General features: G+C 51.3%; 1 long non-coding RNA gene across 1 annotated transcript; it reads left to right on the plus strand.

Annotated features, from left to right (window-relative positions):
• The first annotated feature begins 9573 nt into the window (after window positions 1-9573).
• LOC135363101 (uncharacterized) lies at window positions 9574-13312 on the plus strand. The gene is made up of 2 exons (XR_010408807.1): window positions 9574-10040; window positions 10482-13312. It is a non-coding gene; the product is annotated as an uncharacterized LOC135363101 (long non-coding RNA).
• Window positions 13313-23168: the final 9856 nt, after the last annotated feature.

The raw sequence follows: 23168 nt of genomic DNA on the forward strand, positions 1-23168 counted from the left end.
GGTAGTCCTCCAGAGTGCTGCTTAAGTCTTATTTTGTAAACAACAAGAATTAGTACATTTTGAGGGGTAGGGTGGAAGAGTGCAGGTCTGTTCTTTGTTCCTTCAAGAATGAATCACTCCACCTTCTGCCCAGTGCTAGTTGGGAAATACAGTTTTAGAGAGCAAGTGGCAGGCGGGGGTGGTGATGAGTTCGTCTGGGTTTGTGGCCACCTTTGAGTTTGGGGTCTAGGAGCCTTCCGGACAGTGTGGTACCTGTGGGATCTTCTGAGCCAATTGGAGGAGCAGGGTCTGGTCAGATTCCGTATATTACAGGACAGTAGTGAGAGGAAGACGACACAGGAAGCCAAGAAGTTTCCTGTGAGCTGATCAGGAGGGCGAGCGGGATCTGGAGGCACCCCGCCGGCCCCACCCAGCGCCCAGGGCGGTGGCTTTCAGAGACTCCCTTCAAAGGCGGGAGGTGGGGCGGCTGAAGGACAAATACGCCGCAGGATCCTGTGGGTTAGCCGGGCAAGTGAGAACGTGCTAACTGGGGAGTTTGGGCCTGTTTTGGGTGACGTAGTACAGAGGCTAGTCAATTTGTAGTATGCATGTGCCAAGCTAAGAACTTGGGAGAGAACTATCCATAAGCATCTCATTAGCATATAAGGAAAATTGTGTTTGGCTCCATCACATTTGATTATCAACACGTCAAAATAATTTGACTATCAAGACTTGTAAAGAAACACGTAGTTTCGGTAGGTATCTGCTCGCGGACTCCCGCGAACCTGTGAGCGGCAACCAAGGGAGCGCGAGTGCGACTGGCCGGCTGAACGGGCGGCCGGACGGGGGGTGGCCGAGCATCAGCAAGGCCCCGGCTGAAGCGGAGCGAGGAGATCGATTGTTCCCGGAAACGAACGGTCGAGGGTCGAAGGAGCTCCAGAGACCGGCAGAGCCAAGCACGAGATGACGTCGTCCAGGATCTGTCCTCATCTCCTGGGTGCCCCGCTGAGAGAGCGCCTTCAATTATTCAGCCAATGTCCTGGCACTGACGTCGCTTCCTCTGGCTCATGTGCTAATGACCGTGGCCCCCCAGCTGAAGCAGAACGAGGAGATGGATTGTTCCCGGTAAGGAACGGTCGAGGGTCCATGGAGCTCCAGAGACAGGCAGAGCCAAGCACGAGATGACGTCGTCCAGGATCTGTCTTCGTCTCCTGGGTGCCCCGCTGAGAGAGCGCCCTTAATTATTCAGCCAATATCCTGGCACTGACGTCACTTCCTCTGGCCCATATGCTAATGACCGTGGCCCCCCAGCTGAAGCGGAACGAGGAGATCGATTGTTCCCGGAAACGAACGGTCGAGGGTCGAAGGAGCTCCAGAGACAGGCAGAGCCAAGCACGAGATGACGTCGTCCAGGATCTGTCCTCATCTCCTGGGTGCCCCGCTGAGAGAGCGCCCTTAATTATTCAGCCAATGTCCTGGCACTGACGTCGCTTCCTCTGGCTCATGTGCTAACGACCGTGGCCCCCCGGCTGAAGCGGAACGAGGAGATGGATTGTTCCCGGTAAGGAACGGTCGAGGGTCGAAGGAGCTCCAGAGACAGGCAGAGCCAAGCACGAGACGACGTCGTCCAGGATCTGTCCTCATATCCTGGGTGCCCCGCTGAGAGAGCGCCTTCAATTATTCAGCCAATGTCCTGGCACTGACGTCACTTCCTCTGGCTCATGTGCTAATGACCGTAGCCCCCCGGCTGAAGCGGAATGAGGAGATCGATTGTTCCCGGAAACGATCGGTCGAGGGTCGAAGGAGCTCCAGAGACAGGCAGAGCCAAGCACGAGATGACGTCGTCCAGGATCTGTCCTCATCTCCTGGGTGCCCCGCTGAGAGAGCGCCCTTAATTATTCAGCCAATGTCCTGGCACTGACGTCGCTTCCTCTGGCTCATGTGCTAACGACCGTGGCCCCCCGGCTGAAGTGGAACGAGGAGATCGATTGTTCCCGGAAACGAACGGTCGAGGGTCGAAGGAGCTCGAGAGACAGGCAGAGCCACGCACGAGATGACGTCGTCCAGGATCTGTCTTCGTCTCCTGGGTGCCCCGCTGAGAGATCGCCCTTAATTATTCAGCCAATGTCCTGGCACTGACGTCACTTCTTCTGGTTCATATGCTAATGACCGTGGCCCCCTGGCTGAAGCGGAACGAGGAGATCGATTGTTCCCGGTAAGGAACGGTCGAGGGTCGAAGGAGCTCCAGAGACAGGCAGAGCCAAGCACGAGATGACGTCGTCCAGGATCTGTCCTCATCTCCTGGGTGCCCCGCTGAGAGAGCGCCTTCAATTATTCAGCCAATGTCCTGGCACTGACGTCGCTTCCTCTGGCTCATGTGCTAATGACCGTGGCCCCCCGGCTGAAGCGGAATGAGGAGATGGATTGTTCCCGGTAAGGAACGGTCGAGGGTCGATGGAGCTCCAGAGACAGGCAGAGCCAAGCACGAGATGACGTCATCCAGGATCTGTGTTCGTCTCCTGGGGGCCCCGCTGAGAGAGCGCCCTTAATTATTCAGCCAATGTCCTGGCACTGACGTCGCTTCCTCTGGCTCATGTGCTAATGACCGTGGTGAGGGCAGCGTTCGGCTCGCATGAATCAAGCGGGATCGCGTGAGCGAGAAATAGTCCTCCCCTCCCCAACGTGCACACCCATAGAAGATGGGGTTCTACAACCAGAGAAAAGGGCTGGGGACCTTGAATACGAGGTGGACAAAATACAGTAGAAACACATCGCGGAGAAAAACCAAATACGCAGATCGGAAGGAAGCAGCTCACCCAGTTTCAGTTCCAGGAAAGTTCCGTAGAAGACACAGATTTGAGACAGTTCTTAAAAGATGCATTTGATTCGAACAGAGACAATACGTGTGTTCCTTGGAAAAGACAGAATAAGGAAAGATGGTAACAGGAGGCGTAGAGAACTAGAAATAGTTTCCTCTGCCTGGAGCAGTGCCACCCAGTAAAACTTTCTTTAATAAGGGCAAGTTCGTTATCCATGGGCTGTCCCATAGAGCAGCCACTAGCCACCTGTGGCTTTGAACATTTGAGATGTAGTAGTGCAACTAAGGAACTGAATGTCTTATTTTAGTTTAATTAAATTTAGCAACATGTAGCCACTGTTTCAGTACCCGTCTGCACATGGTATGCACAGGACAGTAGTAGGAAATACAACTAAATATGTAAGTTAAGGTCACTTGTGCTAGAATCCTGCTACTGAGTGTGGTTCTCAGACCAGAAGCTGTGACATCACCTGGAAACTGGTTAGACAAGCAGAATCCCAGGCCCCACCTCAGACCTCCCGAGTCACAATCTGCACTTTACAAAGATCCCTAGAGGATTCACATGCACACTAAAGCACTGGCCTAGAACATTCCCAGGGAGTAATTTCTCTCTGCTCTTACCGAACTTTTCCAAGTAGCTCTTGACCGTAACTCCTATACCTCACAGTCTCTAGGAAGCATCCCATAATACCTCTCTACTTGTCCCACTGCCACCCAATTCCAAGTCACCTTCGTGCACCTGGGACTCTGCCTTACAAAAGAGTTGTAAGAGGGCTCCTGCCCTTTATGTCTCTTTTTTTTCACACAGAAGCCAGAAAATAAAAGAAAGTAAAATTTGAAAAATATCTTCCCTCTTGAAAACTGTGTGTTTCCCGTTACACCTGGAATAACATACAACCTTTCACCATGGCCAGAAGCCGTGCCTGGCTTGGTCCGTGTCCTTCTCCTTCATCTCAACTCTGAGAAGGGGGGGAGGGTGTTTAAGAAATCCTTTCCCGACCCAAATCAGCTTTATCTCCCACCACCCCCCCTTCTGACTGTTGTCTAGGATCCTTATGGGTCTCTAACATGCCAAGATTATCCCTCTTGGGGGCTTTGTACTTGTTCCTTCTGCTTCAAACTTGCTCTCAAATCCTCCCCTGGCAGGCACCTTATTATTCTGGTTTAATTCAAGCATCATCTTCTCAAGAATCTTCCTTGACCAGCCAATTTAAACCAGTCCCACCTCCACTCCCTCACTGAATATTTTTATTACACTGCTTCCTTTCTGCTTAAACAGAGTCAAATTTGAAATGATGTAGTTAGCCTTCCCCACCAGAATATAAGCTCTCCTGAAGGCAAGAACCCCAGCATTTATTCAGCACTGCATCCTCACACTTGGAACAGCAGGCGTTCGGAAGATATTTGTTCAATAAATGAATGAAAATATGTGTACCACCAGTAAATGTTGTGAAACAAGAATTATAATTTTCAGAATTACAATTTTTCCAAATCCCTTACATCTTAATCTGCTCATGTTATTTTCCTGCTCAAAAGCCTTCAGGAAGTTCCCGTTACCAGAAATTAAAGTATAGAGGTTTCAAACTGCATTCCTAATCTCCCTGAAGTATGTGACCTCCTTATGGAAGATACTGTCGTTGCTTAATGACCAGTCATTGCCCCTCTGCCTTCCATGCTAATAAACCCTGATTTTATTCATAATCAGATACCCAGGAGCTTCAGGATGTGAATTGTTCTTGATCTAAATTAGTCATGGAGAATTTTCTTCTCCAGGCTGGATGATGAATTTAGGAATTGGCATGTGACACAATTTTGGCCAATGGGAAGTCAGTTGGGGACTCCTGGGGGAGGCCTCCTTCCTCTTCAGAAGGAGGGAGCATCTTACCCTCAGAGCGCAATGTTTAAAGGTAGTATTGGTGTAACTGTTGATGCTTGGGCTGCTGCAGCCACTTTTGCAACCTTGCGGTGGCAAGCCTGAGGACAAAAGTCAACTAGACGACCAAGTCAAAAATGAGTAGAGCCTGGGTCCCTGATGATATTGAGCAGCTGAATGAACCAACTCCAACCTTCTTGTTATGTGAAATAATGCCACCTTGCTAAATGTTTAAGCCATTTGAGCTTAGTGTTTTGTTAGAAAGAGCTAAAAACACTTAAACTGGTGGTTCTCACCACTGCCCCAGTGCTGTGCTTTCTCCGTTAGGTACTTTCCTGGACGGGGGCATGTGTACTTGCACAACTAAGACTCGGTCGTAGTAGGTTCCTCAGAACACATCCTCTTACGTTGTCCCTGCTGCTCCCACCACCTTGCATATTTTGCTCAATATGTTTAATAAAATTGTGTTTAATTAATTATATCGTGAAGGAATTTTTTTCAAATGTAAGGAAGAAGAAGGTTTTTAAAAAATGATAAGTGAGTTAAGGATGTGTGTACTAGCAACTTGCCCAAAGATTGCAAAGTTCCTTTGGCACAGAGTCAGATTCACTTCAAGTGTGGGATTGGGGCTGGCTCCTGTGTACCGAGATGAACCTTCCAAATGTCAAACAAAATCTGGAAGGCAGAGGAGAAAAGGACCAAGGGGTTGGGGTGGGAACAACGAGTCAATGGGACTAGCTCCTTTGAAGTACGCCAGCTAACGCTTTAAATATTTTAATATTTTTTCCCAATAAATGTCTATCATTGAAGGATTATAAGTGAATTTCTGAATCTCCGAACAGGCAAAGGAGGGAAATTGGAAGAGTGCTGTTTAAAAGGGCATATTTTAAGGGCTTTGGATGGAGCCTAGTGTTCTTGGCTCCCATGCTCCATATAGCTTCCCAATTTTTTTATTCACAGGCTTAGCCTTGGGGCTCATTTTCTAGTCCCAAATCTGAGTAGCGTTGCTACCAAGCAAGATGTGTCTCTAGGGTCTGGATGTATAAAACTCTTCACTAAACCAAAGGTAGCCTTCGTTGGTTGGCTTTCAAAGCATGATCTGAAGTTTCAGCAAGGTCTTTGTTTTGGTCCAAAACTCCCCTCTGGAGCAAAAGATCAGAGCACTTGCTTTTCTTGAGACAGATTTCCTTGCCACACACAGGACTGAAATCATTCTGGGCTGCCTGTATGGAAGTGAGTTTTCAAGAAAAACAATTTGACTCATTCATTTGTCTTCCTAAATGGATTTTTTAAGTGCAGTTAATAAGATTACTTTGAAGTTAAAATCTATTTTCTTAGGTAAAAACTACAAATTAATCCCATTTAATTTATGGGGCTCCCCTTAATAGAGCCTGAAGGTAATCTGTTTTAGATTTTGCACTGAGCTTTCAATAAACATTAACTGAAGTTGTCATTTGGGCAGGGTACCTGTGCTAGGCTCCGAGGGAAAAGGATTTTAATAATCTTACCCTGTGGTCTAGTAAAGGAGAGAAGAAGTCCTGTATGGAGTCAAGAAGCCATACGATCAGAGAGCAAGGGAGTCACCTCAGCGCTGACTGCACGGGTGATGGATATTTGGATACAGGGGAAGGAGAGTTGGCTTCTGCCCCGAGTGATGCAGAGGGACAGCAGGGAGGTGGGAGGCTCTGAGCTGAGCCCGGAAGGATGGACGCATATCACCTACCAGGTGTGGGAGAGGAGGTGGCAAGGCACGAATGGCACCAAAAGTAGTTATCTCAAATCTGGCGGAAGTTTCATGAAGGGAAATCACTGGAAGTTAGACTGGAAGTGTCTTTGCTGAATTTAAAGACCCTCTGTAATGTGTATCTAAGCTTTGGACCCCACCGAAGAGGACGGATATGTGGTAGTGTGCCCATGAAGGTTGATCTGTTGGCACATTGAAGAAAGTGAAAGGAAAGAAACACGTGTGTCATTTTCAGGAAACTTTAATACAATGTCACATAGTTGCCAAAATTGTGAAGAAAAGGACACCTGTATCTCTGATTTTGTGATACTTTTTTTTTTACGATTTTATTTATTTATTTGACAGAGCGAGACAGAGCAAGAGAGGGAACACAAGCAGGGGGAGTGGGAGAGGGAGAAGCAGGCTCCCCGCAGAGCAGGGAGCCCAATGCGGGACTCGATCCCAGGACCCTGGGATCATGACCTGAGTTGAAGGCAGTCACTTAACCAACTGAGCCACCCAGGCGCCCTGATTTTGTGATACTTTTATTGGAGCCATGCGCTGGTGCATTAAGGCAATTATGAAATGGATATTTCTTATATATGAACGTGTTGACTTCAGAGCTCCATGGCAATGATACGGTGAAGACTTCCAGTGTCGAATCCAAGCTTGGACAGAACAATTTTACAGGGTATTTCATTAGTTTACAGTCAATCTACTTCAGGACTGTCTCTAGGGTTTAATTTGTCAACCATAAATTCAGGAATATTTGTCACCTAGATAAGAGGTTAAAGAATTAATGAGACACATTATTAAATACTTTCAGCTTTAAAAGGGTTTAGTATTTTAAAGTTTAGTAGAACCTTGTCATAATGCAATCTCTGGGGCCTGTGTCATTGAAATGTAATAATGATGAAGTTTTATAATTCAGTAAAAACTACAGCAGGTGAAAGATAGCCCACCTTATCCTGAATCCCATCCTATTTGCATGAGGAGAGATGAGTAAGGTTTCAACAAAGCTGAAGCCCCAGTTCCTGTAGCTTTCACAAGCACTGGAAGGATGGAGCTCTGTGAAGTACAAAATCTCGAATGAGAAGGGAACAGAAGGGGCAGGGTGGCACCAGCAAAAACGACTGGTCTTTGAAACTATGCACCTGGCTTCATTAAAATCTCTAGAAATAAACAGTGAAAGTGAAAGCTGTTCAATATTTTAAAAGAAACTACCTATTTGAGCACCTGGTGTCAGGGAGCCAGGAGGCTGTTGGAGCTCAGAACTTACCAGGGTTCCAAATAGAAGACACACTGTCTATCTGAGGCATACGGAGCCCTGGGAGCTCAGAGTGTGATGTTACCATCTGTGTGATTGTGATGATCAGCTACCCGATAATGTCCGTGAAGCAGTGGGGGGCTCATGGCAGTGGGCACATTTTGGTTTGTCTGGGGCAAGGGAAAAAGAAAGATCACTAAATGTTGATTCCTTTGTTTCTCTTCCTTTTTTTGGAAGGTATGGTAAAAAGTAAACTAGTGGTAAAATAATAATAAAAAATAATAATAGGGATGAATGGGTGAAATAGGTGAAAGAGATTGAGTATACTTATCATGATGAGCACTGAGTAATGTATACAATTGTTGAGTTACTATACTGTATACCTGAAATTAATATAACAGTATGTTAACTGTAGTGAAATTAAAAAAAATAAAAGGGGCACCTGGGTGGCTCAGTTGGTTAAGTGTCTTCATCTCAGGTCATGATCTTGGGGTTCTGGGATTGAGCCCCATGTTGGACTCCCTACTCAGCAGGGAGACTGCTTCTCCCTCTCCCTCTGCCCCCCAATCCCCCCACTCAAGCTCTCTCTCTCTCTCTCAAATAGATAAATAAAGTCTTTAAATAATAATAATACTAATAATAATTGCCAACATTTATTGAGTGTTATGTGCCAGGTGCTATAAACAGATGACCTACTCACATCATTGAAGCCTTACAACCAACCTATACAGCTATACTGATTATTATACCCTTTTTACAGAACAGGAAAGTGAGGGTTAATGAAACTGGACTCCAACCTTAGTCTATATAGGGGCCTGAGAACTACAGTCCACAGGCCAAAGCTAGCCCACTGCCTGTTTTTGTAATTAAAGTATTATTGGAACATAGTGATGCCGTTTGTTTACATATTTTCCATGGCTGCTGCACGGCTACACAGACAGAGTTGAACAGTTGTAACAGAGACCATATGGCCCCCAAAGCTGAAAATATTTACTAATGGTCCTTTAGAGAAAGCATAGAGTCCACTTGGTGTAGAATCCCTAGAGCTGTCACTCCAGGGAGTATTTTAGTTACAAGAGAATGGATGGGGTGCCTGGGTGGCTCAGTCGGTTGAGTGAGAGACTCTTGGTTTTGACTCAGGTCATGATCTCAGGGTCGTGGGATCAAGCCCCACGTTGGGCTCCGCAATCAGTGTGGAGTCTGCTCAAGATTCTCTCGCCTTCTCCCTCGCCCCACTTGTGTGCATGCTCTCTCTCTCAAATAAATAAATAAGTAAAATATTTTTTTTAAAAAAAGAGGGAGAATGGAAAATGTATCAGTAGTGGAAAGAGCACTAGACTGGGAGCCTGTAAAAAGTGGCCATGGGACCTTGGAAAAGTCACTCCACCTCCTAAGAAATCTTTTTTCTGATCTACTAATTAAAGCCACACTGCCAAGTTTCCAAATTAGAAGGTGTCCTAAACACTTCTTTCTGGTTTGCAAAAAGCTATTTTAGCAGAGGGAGAGAGAAAGAGAGAGAGCAAGCACAAGCAGGGGGAACAGCAGGCAGGGGAGAAGCAGGCTCCCTGCTGAGCAAGGACCCCGAAGCGGGGCTGGATCCCAGGACGCTGGGATCACGACCTGAGCCGAAGGCAGATGCTTAAGTACTGAGCCACCCAGGCGTCCCCTTTATTTTGATAGTTTTACATTTTAAATTTATCTACAATTTTGAATGAATTTTGGTGTAAGTTGTAAAGCCTGTGTCTGCATTTCACTTAATTCCGTATGGTTTCTAATTAATTGTTTCTATTTCTGGAGAAGTCGGGGACAATTGGACTCCATTTCAGTTCGAATTTCCGAAATGTAATGGGTTCAGCTGGACCCCAGGACAGGGGCCTCCGCTGAACTGCGGGCACCGCATCCTGCACTGCCCCCGCCTCCCGCAGGGGGCGCCCGAGTCCCGCTCCGAGACCCTGCGGGGCATGCGCGCTCAGCCCTTCTCCTCGGGCGCTGACGGGCGTTCCAAAGCCTCAGAACCCACTGTGCTGACGCCCAGGCTTCGGGAGGACGTGGGTCCGCGTCCACGCTGACGGCAGCCGGGCCTCCTCAGGACCCGCTGTGGAGACTCCGGGAGGACGTGGGGCCGCGTCCACGCTGACAGGAGTCTGGCCGCATCAGGACCCGCTGTGGAGACTCCGGGAGGACGTGGGGCCGCGTCCACGCTGATAGGAGCCGGGTCTCCTCCGGACCCGCTGTGGGGACTTCGGGAGGACGTGGGGCCGCGTCCACGCTGATGGCAGCCGGGTCTCCTCCGGACGTGGTGTGGAGACTCCGGGAGGACGTTGGTCCGCGTCCACGCTGACAGGAGTCCGGCCGCGTCAGGACCCCCCGGGAGTAGAAGGTGAGGAGAAGCCGCCTGAGCGGGGACTGCGGGGGGGGGGGGGGTGCGAGCTCCCGGGGCCCCGCTGGGGAAGGGCGCGCTGTGTAGATGCGGGGCTTTGTGTGCGCCGACGTGGGGTCCCGCGCGGGGCTGGGCTCGGGGCTGGCGGGTCTCCCCTTCCTGAGCTCGGATCCGCTCCGAGGCCCCGGGGTCTGTGTTTATGTGCCCCTCGGATTCGGTTCCTGGGGCTGCTCAGACAATCTGCAGGCAGGGAGGGGACACCCGCCGCGGGGCTCGGGCTCCTTCCCGCGTCCACGCGGTCAGGATCTGGGTGGGGCTCCGGCTCCGGCAGGGAGGTTGGCGGTTCTGCTTCTCTGGGAGGTGCTGACGTGGGTGTTCGGAAGAGTCACCGACTGCGGCGAGCCTGTCCCAGCGGCACAAACGCTCGGTCTCCGCACTCAGGCCCCCAGCTGTCGTTGGCTCAGCATATTGACCACCTCACACGGGGCGCTTGGGTGCCTTGGACCCCGAACAGGGACGCCGGCCCGCGGAACCGGCACAGGACCCTAAGTGCGGAGATCATCCGGTGTCCACACTGCAACCCAGCCCGTAGGCCCGCTTCCACTGTCACCACCTGCCCCACTGTCTGAAGCGTCCTTTTCCACTCGCGTCCGGTTTTCTTCTTCTGGAACTGCTCCCGACACGTTGCCTTATGCGGGTAACCTTGGCGGATGTAAAGAGCAAGCTGGTTGCAATCTGGCCTTTCCTGTCTGGCTTCTGTCACTGCGGCTGTTTTCAGTGTCCACCCACGCTGTGACCTGCCTCAGTCCCTCATTCATCTTTTCACTGCGACTAAACATAATAGTATCGACCACTTACAACATTGCAGGTGCACAGTTCTCTGGCCTCAGCCGAGTTGCGCGGTTGTCCCTCATTCTCCAGCACTCTTTCCTTCTCGGCGAGGGGGACTCTGTGCATGAGACGCCAGCTCCCCATTGCCCTTCCCCCTCGGCCCCTGCAGCCACATTCCACTCTGTGTCTCAGGATACTTCCTGTAAGTGGGATCACACAGTGTCTGTCCTCCTGTGACTGGTGATTTCACTCAGCGAAACGACTTCCAGGGTCAATCCGTGTCGTAGCCTGTGTCAGAACTCCCTTCGTTTTTGAGGCTGAATCGAGTTCCACACTGTATATGCCACATTTTGTTTATCCATTCATCCGTCAGTGGGCACTTGGGTTGCTTCCACCTTTTGGCTGTTGTGAAAATTGCTGCTCTGAATAAGGGTACTTGTACTTTCAGTTTTGGGGGGCATATATGCTGCAGTGGAATTCTGCGTTCAATATTTTGAGGAGCCACCCTATTTTTTTCTACAAATGAACCATTTTACTTCATTCCTTCATAGGGCAGAACAAGATTGCCATTTATGGATCTACCTCATTTTGTTTATCCTTTCCCCATTGATGGACATTTGCATAGTTTCTGGGTTTTGCCTATTGTGAACACTGCTGCTACGAATATTTCTGTACATTTTTGTTTGTATCAGTGTTTTCAATTTTGGGGGTATACATCTAGGAGTGTAATTGTTGAACCATATGGTAATTCTACTTTGATCTATTTGAGTAAATGCCAAAATATTTTATACGTAGACTCACCATTTTTCACAAGCAAGGTGTAAGGGTTTCAGTTTCTCAACATCCTTTCTAAAATCTGTTATTTTAGTTTTCTTGATTACAGCGATTCTATCGTGTGTAAAAGGACATCTAACTGGTTTAAATCTTCATTTCCATAAAGACTAAGGATGCTTAACATCTATTCATGTGCTATTCACCATTTGTATGATTTCTTTGGAGGAAGGTCTACCCAAGTCCTTTGTCTATTTTAAAAAATGGGTTGTCTTTTTGCTGAGGAGTTGTAAAAGCTCTTTACATATTCTGGGCAACAGACTCTTACTAGATAAATAATGTACAAACATTTTCTTCCATTCTGGGGGCTTTCTTTTCACTTTCCAGATAGTATCTTATGATGTACAGATTTTTATTTTTTTTACATTTCTTTTTTAAGAGTGAGTGAGAGAGAGTGTGCAAGTGGTCAGGGGCAGAGGGAGAAGGAGAGAGAATCTTAAGCAGGCCCCATACTCAGTGTGGAGCCTGACGTGGTCTTGATCTCATAACCCTGAGATCATGATCTGAGCCAAAATTAAGAGTCGGACGCTTAACCAACTGAGCCACCCAGGCACCCAGAACAGATTTTTAATTTTGAGGACATTATTTTATCTATTTTTTCCTTTCCTTTCTTATGCTTTGGTATCAGATCTAAAAGCATTGCTAAATCCAAGCTTATGAAGATTTATCCCCATTTATTTCTTCTAGAGTTTATAGTTTTACCTCTTACATTTAAGCCTTTAATTTATTTTGAGTTAATGTTTATATGTGGTGTGAGGTAAGGGTCCAGTTTCATCTCTCTGTACATGGATAGTCAGTCAATTGTCTAGCACCCTTTGTTGAAAAGACCATTCTCTCCCCCAGTGTAATGTTGCCACCCTTGTCAAAATTCAGTGGACCACAGATGAAGGGGTTTATTTCTGGGCTGTCAGTTAAATCCCACTGATCTGTATACATATCTTTTTTAAAAAAACTATTTTATTTATTTATTTAAAAAATGTTTTAAATTTAAAATCAACTAATTAACGTATAATGTATTATTTGTTTCAGGGTGAATGCTACCTTTATGACAGTATCACAATGTTTTATTTACTGTTGCTTTGTATTAATATTTGAACTTTGGAAGTATGACCTTTCACCTTTGATTTTCTTTTTCAAGATTGTTTTGGCTATTTTGTGGTCCCTTGAAATTCCATATGACTGTTAGGATTAGCTTGTGCATTTCTTTCCAAAGGCCTTTGTGAATTTCCTCGGGAACACATTGAATTTCCACATTGCATTGTGTACTATTGCCATCTTATCAATAGTATGTCTTTTCATCACCATGGGGTCCTCAGATTTATTTAGGTTTCCCTTTCTTTCAGCAATGTTTTGTAATTTTCAGTGTACAAGCCTTGCACCTTGATTACATCTATTCCTGAGTATTTTGTCAATGTTAATGTTCCCTAAAATGGAATTGTTTTCTTAAATTATTTTTTGGATGATTCATGGCTAATGTATACAAATAAGAGAGATTTTTGTGTGTTGATATTAACTGGCTGTAATCATTTTTTGTTGATTGTTTAGGAAGCTCTCTATATAAGATGATGTCATCTCTGGTCTCTGAATAGACGTAGTTCTACTGTTTTCTTTCACATGTGGATTTCTTGCCTTATCATTCTGGGTAGAACTTCCAGTACGATACTGAGCAATGAGTGAAAGCCAGCATGATGGACTTGTTTGTGATTTCAGAGTAGAGCTGTCAGTCCTCTAAATTGAGCATGATGTTTGATTAGAGTTAGGGTTGGGTTAGGGGATAGGGTTAGGGTTAAGGGTTCGGGTAGTTGACCCTGTGACCCATGCAGCCCCACAGTCAGCATGTTGGAGCCAGGAACACTCCCCCTGTGCTGAGCTCCCGGGCAAACCCTGCGGGTCCCCTCCCCTGGCTGACCCCCTGAAGGTTCTGTCCCCACCTGCCATGAGTTGGAAGTCCCCACAACCTCCTCTTCAGGTTTGAATAATCTGATCCATTGGCTCATGGGACTCAGAGAAACATGTGTGATTCTTGGGCACAGCCATGAATCTCAGCTTCTTCATGATGGGGGGCAGCCCAGCAGCTGAGTGACCATGCAGGGCTGCCTCTGCTTTTATTTCATTTTTTTATCAGAAAAGCAAGGGCAGTTGCCTCAAAGCATGGGAAAGGAGGACAAAGGGATGGCAAGTATCCTGAAGCAGTAAAGCAGTCCTGTACCCTCCCCTAGGGACAGGCACGCAGGGAGGCAGTCATGGGATAAGGGAAAAGCAAGATGTTTGTGCTAGCAAGCACCAGGTGCAGAAAGGGGAACTGAGGGTTACATTCTTTCCTAGCTCCTAACCTGTGCCCTGCCCCTGGGGATCATGGGATCCTGCTCCTACTGGGCCCTTGCGTTCAATAGTCTGAGAACAGGAATGCTGTTGACCTTTCTGCTGCTTCCACAATCACTCCTGAGGGCTTACAATATATTTTCTAAGAATAATTCCACACTTCCTCCGTGAGGTGGACTACCTGGTATGCACAGAGGTGGATATGAAGTTCTGCGACCACGTGAGTATGGAGATCCTGTCCCCCCTCTTCGGCACCCTGCACCCCGGTTTCTACCAGGCAGCCCACAAGGACTTCAGCTACGAGCATTGGCCACAGTCCCAGGCACACATCCCCAGGGACAAGGGCGACTTTTACTACATGAGGACCTTTTTTGGGGGGTCGGTGGTAGAGGTTCACCAACTGACCTTGGCCTGTCACCAGGCAATGGGGGTCAACCTGGCCACTGGGATTGAGGCTGTGTGGCACAATGAGAGCCACCTGAACAGGTACTTGCTGGACCATAAGCCCATTAAGGTGCTGTCCCCAGAGGACCCGTGGGACCCTCAGCTGCTGGGCTGTCCCCGAGAGGACCTGTGGGACCCACAGCTGCTGGGCTGCCCCTGGAGGACCTGTGGGATCCACAGCTGCTGGGCTGCGCCCCATCATGAAGAAGCTGAGATTCATGGCTGTGCCCAAGAATCACCAGGACATCAGCAGTGGTTATTACTTGAGGAGTCATTTTGGTGCCCACCGGGTCTTTCACTTGAGTTAACAGATGAGCCCGAAGGAAGGACGTCATCAGTTAGGAAGTACAGACGAAGGTCAGAGTGGAGGTGGACAAAGGCCTCTTTAACTCAGAGAGCGGGGGAGCCCCGAGCTTCTTCTACACACCTTGCCCTGCTCATCGATTCCAGCTGCCTGGCTCTGAGTTCTGTCCTTTTAATGAACTGGTCATCTAGTAAGTAACATGTTTCTCTGAGTTCCATGAGCCACTGGAGCAGATTATTCAAACCTGAAGAGGAGGTTGTGGGGACTTCCAGTCTGTAGCCCATAGCTCGGAAACAGGGGTGACCTCTCTGCCCAGCCACTGGCTGACCACTGAGTTAACAGCACAGGGATTCAGTGGCCACACACAGCAAAGAATACAGACTTGACAAAGTGAGTTCAGAAAAGTCACTAAGCCAACAGTAGCAACTACAACGAGCAGCAATCATGAAGCCTGGAGTGGGGAAGCTCTGATGTTCAGGATGCTTCCATTATAATATTCATAATCACACCCTGGACTTGTCACTGGGGCCAAGTCCCCCGGCTGGGGGTCAGGTAGCTCCTACATGTTCCACGTGCCTCTCTCTGGCTCCCCCAGCCGTGCACAGTCCTGTGCTGCTTCCCAGCAGAGGTCGGTTTTAACCAAAGCCAGGAAGATGGGATGGGTTTTCCTGACGCCCCACCCCCTGCCCCACAGGGCTGCAAGAGAGGAAAAAGTTTTCCTCAACCCTGTTAAGGTCCCCGGCTGAGTCTGGAAATTGACAAAGACAGATGAACAGGAGAAAAGCAAGCAAAATGTATTGGTTGCTTTGGTGGGAGCCTCACAAGACCATGAAGACCAGCAGAGGTGACTGGAGCAGACAGCTCTTCTACCTTTTAGACAAAGAAGCAGTAAGTGTGTGAAGAATGGACAGACGCAGGGGTTTGGACTAGGGCTCGTAAACGGTAAAGAAGTAACTAGGAAGATAAGGGTTAGTTTAACCAGGTGTGTTTGTATAGACCCCGTGGTCCTAAATTCCTTGACTCTGGTGATAAGCACATCATCCCTGTGGTCCGGGGCGAGAAAGTTCCACATGGGAGTCTTCTGACCTGCTTAAGGGAAAAAGGGCTGATGGCTGGGGGTCAGAGAGACCTTCTTGCTTTGCTCTATGCAAAAGTTCTTTTAGCTACTATATTTATTTTGCCAAGGTGCCATATTTGGGGTAGTGTGTCCTGACCCTCACTGGCCTGGTGCTGTACTCTGTCTCCTAGTATCCAGGACATCGGATGTGCTGCTGTGGAGACCTTCCAGCCCTGGGGTAGCCCCTTGTCCAGGGAGGCACCTGCCTCAAGGGGAGGGTCGCTAAGGGTGGCCACTCCTCCTCAGGGAGATTGGGTGGGAGAATGCAGATCTTACTTCGAGAAACTGACTTTATTTCCTGAAAAGGTCTACCTGATAGTGGGATCATACGGGAGTTCTATTTTTAGTATTTTGGGGAAGCTTCATCCTTTTCCCAGCATGGGTGTGCCAACCAAAGTCAATTCCAGATGATTTTTACCTATAAACCAGAGATTTTGCAAGAACCTCTCCAGCAGAGAACATGAGGAGAACAGTTTCAAGACCTTAGACAGGCAGAGATTTCCCAGGATGCAAGGTATACTAACCATAGGAACAAACCGGTGACTTAGAAACTATGAAATGAAGAACTGGTTCTCCTTCTTCCATTTCTGGCTAGTGTGCTGGTCTGTGGCTCGATCTCACCTCAGGCAGCTGAAAGGTTGACCTCCCAGGTCTGCTACCACTGAGATGGCTACTGTTTCTAGAAATTCTTCGGGGTGTGGCCGGTTTTCCCCACCTGTGCACTGATCAAGTCGGCGACCTCGGACAGTGGAGCCACGGGTCCTCCAGGCATGGTTCCCCCCCAGTGCCCCAGTAAAGCCATTCCACTGAGGGTTTAGGGGGACTGGAGCTGCCCCTAGGCAAAAACACCAGAGGTTCTCACTGTCCCTACCTGGCCTTCAGATGCTCCTCAGTTACTCCTGTGCCTCTGGTGTCTTCCTGGAACCCTGACCTGGCTGTTTTTGGACAGTTCATCCAGTGGTACCCTCACTTTCTGGGAGGGGGATTTGCTGGAATCTGCAGTGTGTCCTGCAGTCCCACCGGGATCACTTTTTGAAGGCACGTCGCCTGGGCCATCTGAGGACTTAAGACTGTGGGTCTGTGGCTTGGAGGGATTCTGAGCAGCTGGTGGGATGGGAGGGCTGCAAGGCCGAGAGGCATGTTTCCAGAAAGCTGTCTGGGGTCCCCGGCATCCTGCCATTTTTGAATCAAAGCCCTGAGATCTTTAAAATGCCAGCAACGTTACAGCATGGGCCAGAAAAGCAAATGTCCCTGTGCACCCAACACCACCTAAACTATTGGCCATTTCTTGTCACTTGAGTTGAGTAGAAAGGATTGGGAGTCAGGGCTTGAGGGGGGTCCTGGGTCAGACTTTGTGTTTGGGGGACAAAGGTCATCCAGACAAGCTTGTGCTGAGGCTGAGGAGGGGGTCTGTGTGAAGACCCCAGCTGCAGGCACTGCTGTCCACTGATGCCCCCTCAGCCTGCCCAAGTGCACCTGCTGCTGGGGGAGAGCCTGCCCCCTCTTCTCTGCCTGAGGCCTCTGTCCTGCACCAGGTGCGCCTCCTCTCCTGCCAGCCACTGCCAGCCTGCAGTCTGGGAGGGTGGCTACCCCGAGTTCCTCTAGCTGCTGGGGGAGAGCCTGCCCCCTCCTCTCTGCCTGAGGGCTCTCTCCTGCATCAGCTGCCTCCTCTCTTGCCAGCCACTGCCAGCCTGCAGCCTGGGAGGGTGGCTACCCTGAGTTTCTTCAGCTGCTGGGGGACCACCTGCCCCCTCCTTTCTGCCTGAGGGCTCTCTCTCACACCAGGTGCCTCCTCTCCTGCCAGTCACTGCCAGCCTGCAGCCTGGGAGAGTGGTTACCCCGAGTTCCTGCAGCTGCTGGGGGAGAGCCTGCCCCCTCCTCTCTGCCTGAGGGCTCTCTCCTGCATCAGGTGTGCCTCCTCCCCTGCCAGTCACTGCCAGCCTGCAGCATGGGAGGGTGGATACCCTGAAAACCTCCAGCCCTGTGGACAGAGTCAGTGCGATGTGGTCTCCCAGCAGGTCTGAGCACCAGGCCCCCACATTGCTCACTCTCATCCTATGGGCTCAATGTGCCACATCCTCCCTCAGGCTCCCTGGGTCCGAGTCCTCCTCTGCTCGTGGACCATCCTTGGCCCAGGCTCCACACGCTGGGACTGGGAGCGGGTCGTCTGGACGTTCTGGACTCTCGCTTCTGTTCCGGTGACACGGGCACAGGCCGGCCTCACAGACTGCTCAGAGGAGACTCAGCACAGGACGACGCAGGTTGCTGTAAGGGGAGATGCCAAGTGACCCCAGAGGGAGCGCACAGGCCTTGCAGAAGGCACTGGGCTCATGGGGCTCAGTGTGGGATGCGGGCGCCCAGCCAAGGGGCATGGGGAATCCTGCTGAGGGCGGCCCTGGCAAGGGGGGAGGGGGAAACCACGGAAGGGTCTCAGAAGAGGCAGGAGACAAGGAAGAGGACAGGACAGAGCTTCCCAAGGAGGTGGATGGAAGGATCAAAGGATCACAGAGACCCTTGGGAAAACTCGGAGGCCCTGGAGATGTTGGCTGAAATGCTGTCATTTGGTCAGAAAAGTTGTGTCACAACTCCCCAGTTGACACTGGATGATTTACTCTTTGTTGGTTCTAGGAATCAGTGCGTACCTGCCATTAGAACTCACATGGCATGAAGTCTAGGACATACTTATTTTTCATCACTTTTCAGGACGAGATTTTTCTAGAGGAGGTGCTAAACACGGGTCTCTCCATTCTTTTCTTTGTGTGACTGGCCTGTTTCCAGGAGCAGATTCGTAGTGCTCATCGCCAGAGCTAGCCATGAGGACTGCCCCCCATCACCTCCCACAGTGGACGTGACCATTTGGGTTGGGGGGTGCTCACTAATGAAGCCCCAGTGCTCAGTACCCAGCAGGGACCCCAGATCTTGTGCTGAATGAGGGAGGATGGGAGTGAGGGAAAGAGAGAGGGAGGGACGATGGGAGAGAAGGAGGGGAGAGAGGCAGGAGGAAAGGGAGGATGGGAGGGGTAGAGGGGAGGGAGGGAGGCAGGGAGGATGGGAGGGAGGCAGAGAGGCAGGGAGGGAGGGAGTGGGGGAGGGAAGGGAGGAGTGGAGGGGAAGGAGAGAGAGGGGGGAATGAATGAGTGAATAAATGACGTAGGGAGGGAGGGAGTGAAACCACAGAAGCTGGATCTGTACCTCAGGAGCCATTATTTGGGGTGAGGTCCGAGGGCACCACAGCCTGGGTCCTGGATGGTGGCTCAGGGCACGTCCATCTGTCCTCCCAGTGCTGACTTTCCTTCTCCTTGGATCCGGTGTCATCCTGGATCCTCTCCACCTCCTCCTCAAACAATTCTCAATGTTCCCAGGAACAGGGTGGCAGGAGGGAGTCTCAGGAGGGGCTTCCCGGATCCTGTGCCCCGAAGGACAACGTGAGAGTAGCTACAGGGCACTCTATCATGAGGACTGGGACCATGGATCCCATCCATCTCCTTGGGCATTAGTGTTGTTCCATTCCCTGCTCTCTCCACCACTGCTGTGATGAACACTCCTGAAAGCAGATCTGTGAAAAACCGAGCCAGAGTTTCCGGGGGTGAGTCCGAGGCCGAGCATGCCAGGTTATGGGTGCACCTGCAGCCTGGGGTGGGTGATGCTCACTGTTCTCCCAGACAAGGGTGCCCGTCACCCTTTCCTCCAGGGGACCTGCATTGGACCTCCACTTCCTCACGTTCTCCCCAGACCAGACACCTGCCAGTCTGAGGGTGACGAGCGCTGCCTCCATAGGGTTTCCTTTGCCGGAATCCTTCCCCGGGAGCTCCACATCTCTGACACATATTCCCTGCGTGCCTATCCTCCCCCTTGGAATGGCATGTGTTTGGTCTCCATCCCTGTGGAACCCAGTGACTTGGAGCGTGGTTTGAACCAGAGTCAGGTGAAACCTTTCTCTGGCCTTGCTTTGTGGTGTGTCTTCCAGCTTTCTGCGTTTCCCTGGTTTCTGTGTGGGCCACAGGAGTAACCAGCCGTTTCCTGTCTGGGGTCAGGCTGCAGTGTCCCAGCAGGTACAGGGGTCTCCGCCCCGAGATTGTGCCCATAATTCCTTTTTTTTTTTTAAAGATTTTATTTATTTATTTGACAGAGAGAGACACAGCAAGAGAGGGAGCACAAGCAAGGGGAGTGGGAGAGGGAGAAGCAGGCTTCCCACGGAGCAGGGAGCCCGATGCGGGGCTCGATCCCAGGACCCTGAGATCATGACCTGAGCCGAAGGTAGACGCTTAATGACTGAGCCACCCAGGCGCCCCTGTGCCCATAATTCCTAAAGAGGCGTCTACGATTACATCTGATCTGTAATCCATCGGGGATTTCAATATCGAATAAGGGAAATTTTATGACAAATAAATAGAAGAAAACGAGTCCCCTTTGAAAATAGGTGGGCAGACACAAAGGCTCCTATTGCATGATTCCACGTACAGAAACATCCAGAACGAGTAAAAGAATAGGGAGAGAAAGCAGCTTAGGGGTTTCCAGGGTCTGGGCTGGGGGAGAAATGGGCAGGGGGGCTTCTGGTTCGGGGACTCCTTTGAGACATGAGATATTCCGCAGCAATGTTCTGGGGTGTGGTGGCACAGCGTTGGGAATGTACTTATGCTCATCACATGTTCAGTTGAAAACAAGTAATTTTATTTAAAACAAATAATAAACAGTATACAGAACATGAAAATGAACAATATGAACCAGAACAATATGAACCAGAGAGAAAGAATATAGGGGGAGGGGATGAAACAATCTGGCGAGGCGTTGGGGTCCGGCGATAGAACTAAGGGTAATTGTACAAGGAGCTCTCCCCGCAGGGCTGTGGGCTCTGGATGTGGCTCTGGGAGCCCTGCAGGAGCAGGAGTAGGGGCAGGGATTAGGATAGGGGCAGGGCCAGGGGCAGGGACAGGTGTAAGAGCAGGGCCAGGGGCAGGGGCAAGGGGAGGGATAGGATCAGCAGTCGTGGCAGGTGCAGGATCTAGGGCAGGACCTGGGTAAGGAGCAGGAACAGGAGCTCCGGCAGGCGCAGGGGCAGGGGCAGCAGGTCTGGCAGGGGAAGGGGCAGGAGCAGGAGCAGGAAAAGGAACAGGAACAGGAGCTCAGGCAAGGGCAGCAGGTCTTGCAGGGGACGGGGCAGAAGCAGGCGCAGGAAAAGGAACAGGAACAGGAGCCCAGGCAGGGGCAGGGGAAGGCGCAGAAGCAGGAGCAGGAACAGGAGCTCAGGCAGGGGCAGGGGAAGGGGCAGCGGGTCTGGCAGGGGAAGGGGCAGAAGCGGGAACAGGAAAAGGAGCAGGAACAGGAGCTCAGGCAGGGGCAGGGGCAGGGGCAGCAGGTCTTGCAGGGGCAGGGGCAGCAGGTCTTGCAGGGGAAGGGGCAGACGCAGGAGCAGGAAAAGGAGCAGGAACAGGAGCTCAGGCAGGGGAAGGGGCAGCAGGTCTTGCAGGGGACGGGGCAGAAGCAGGAGCAGGAAAAGGAGCAGGAACAGGAGCTCAGGCAGGGGCAGGGGAAGGGGCAGCAGGTTTGGCAGGGGTAGGGTTATGGGCAGGAGCAGGGTCAGGGACAAGAACAGGAGCCCAGGAAGGGGCAGGCGAAAGGGCAGCGAGTCTGGCAGGGGCAGGGACAGGAGCAGGAGAAGGAGTAGGAACAGGAGCTCAGGCAGGGGCAGGGGAAGGGGCAGTGGCTCTGGCAGGGGCAGGGGAAGGGGCAGTGGCTCTGGCAGGGGCAGGGGAAGGGGAAGGGGCAGTGGCTCTGGCAGGGGCAGGGGAAGGGGTAGGAGGAGGGGCATGAGCTGGGTTGGAGCAGTGGCAGGTGCAGGATCCAGGGCCAGAGCTGGGTCAGGGGCAGGAACAGTAGCAGGAGCTGGGTCAGGTGCAGGTGCCAGTTCTTCCTGGCCCGCGTCAGGCTGTCCGTGGGTGGGTGCCGGGTCACCTGCCGGCTCCTGGTCTCCTCCTGAAGTCGCTGCAGGCACCACCCCTCCCTTCAGAGCTGCCGATGGAGTTGGAGCCGGCTCTAGCTCCTCAGGTGGTGGAGCAGCTGTGAGAGGAGAAAAGCTCACCCCGAGCCCGCTGTCCGTGGGCCTTTGCGGAGACAGAACCCAGCCCAGGGCCTCCCAGAGAAGCTGCAGCCAGGAAGGAGCCCTCCCCGGGGTGTCTCCCCGACTGCAGTCCACCCGCTGGATGCTCTGCGCCCAGTCTTTGCTCCAGGCCCCACACCAGCCTCTGGGGGCTCGTCCCTGTGGGGTCAGCACCGACCCATCCCCACACACCACAAACACCCAGCCCCAGCCTTCTCACCCTCGGGCTCGGTCTCTGTGGGCTTCGGCTCCTGGACCACTGTCCGGTGACCAACCACCTGGGACAGTGGTCTGGGGGGTGTTGGAGGTCTTGCCCGGCAATCCCCAGCACTTGTTTTTGGGGATGCCTGTGGGGTCAACCCCTCCGTCAGGGAGGAGGGCATGTCCGCCAGCCGCCTCGGGAGGTCATCCGTGGCCTTCTGCAAAGACAGGGACGGGTAGCCGGCTGGAGGCATCACAGCTCTGCCCGGCCATCCTCACTGTCCTCCTGCCCAGTCCCCCTGCTGCTCCCAGATCAGACACAGACCTGTGAGTGCACAGCCCTGCACCCGGGATGCAGTGACCCATCCCTGCAGGACTATCGGGATAAACCCTGGGTAGAAGGGGCAGCGCCCGCACACCCCATCCCACCCAGCCAGCCTTGACCTTGAACATGACCTGCCCACTGGGAATCTGACCCCTCATCAGCCTGCTCCTGCTCAGGGTCGCCCCACCCCGCATGACCCCTCTTCACACACACACACGCACACCCACAGACACGCACGCACACGCACACTCACACACAGACACGCACAGACACACACACACGGACGGGGGCCTGGGGCTGCACAGGTTAGATCAGAGCGTGTGGGGCTGGGTGGCAGGCTCTGGGCCTCCTGGTGTCACCTTTCTGTCCTTCCGGCCAAATGGCCAGAGGCGGTGGGGAGCCCTGATTCGACATCCCCAGCGGGGGACAGCGTTTGCAGGGCGCTCTTTCTTCAGCCTGCAGCGTCCAGATTTGGGGAAGCAGCACCCGAACATGCTTTTTGTTGGAGGGTCTCCAAAGAAATGAGCTGGGCAGGGGGCTGTCTCTGGAATGTGGGTGCCTGGTTACCGGGGTTCCAAATTCTGTTGGGTTCTGTTGTCAGGGAAGTGAGGTCACCACTGCCTGGGGTCCCCTTATCCAACTTCCTCCTCACACAA

The sequence above is a fragment of the Mirounga angustirostris genome, unplaced genomic scaffold (genome assembly GCF_029215605.1).
Source record: "Mirounga angustirostris isolate CCGP_5_RB_7025 unplaced genomic scaffold, mMirAng1.0.hap1 SCAF_18, whole genome shotgun sequence".
Classification (NCBI taxonomy): domain Eukaryota; kingdom Metazoa; phylum Chordata; class Mammalia; order Carnivora; family Phocidae; genus Mirounga; species Mirounga angustirostris.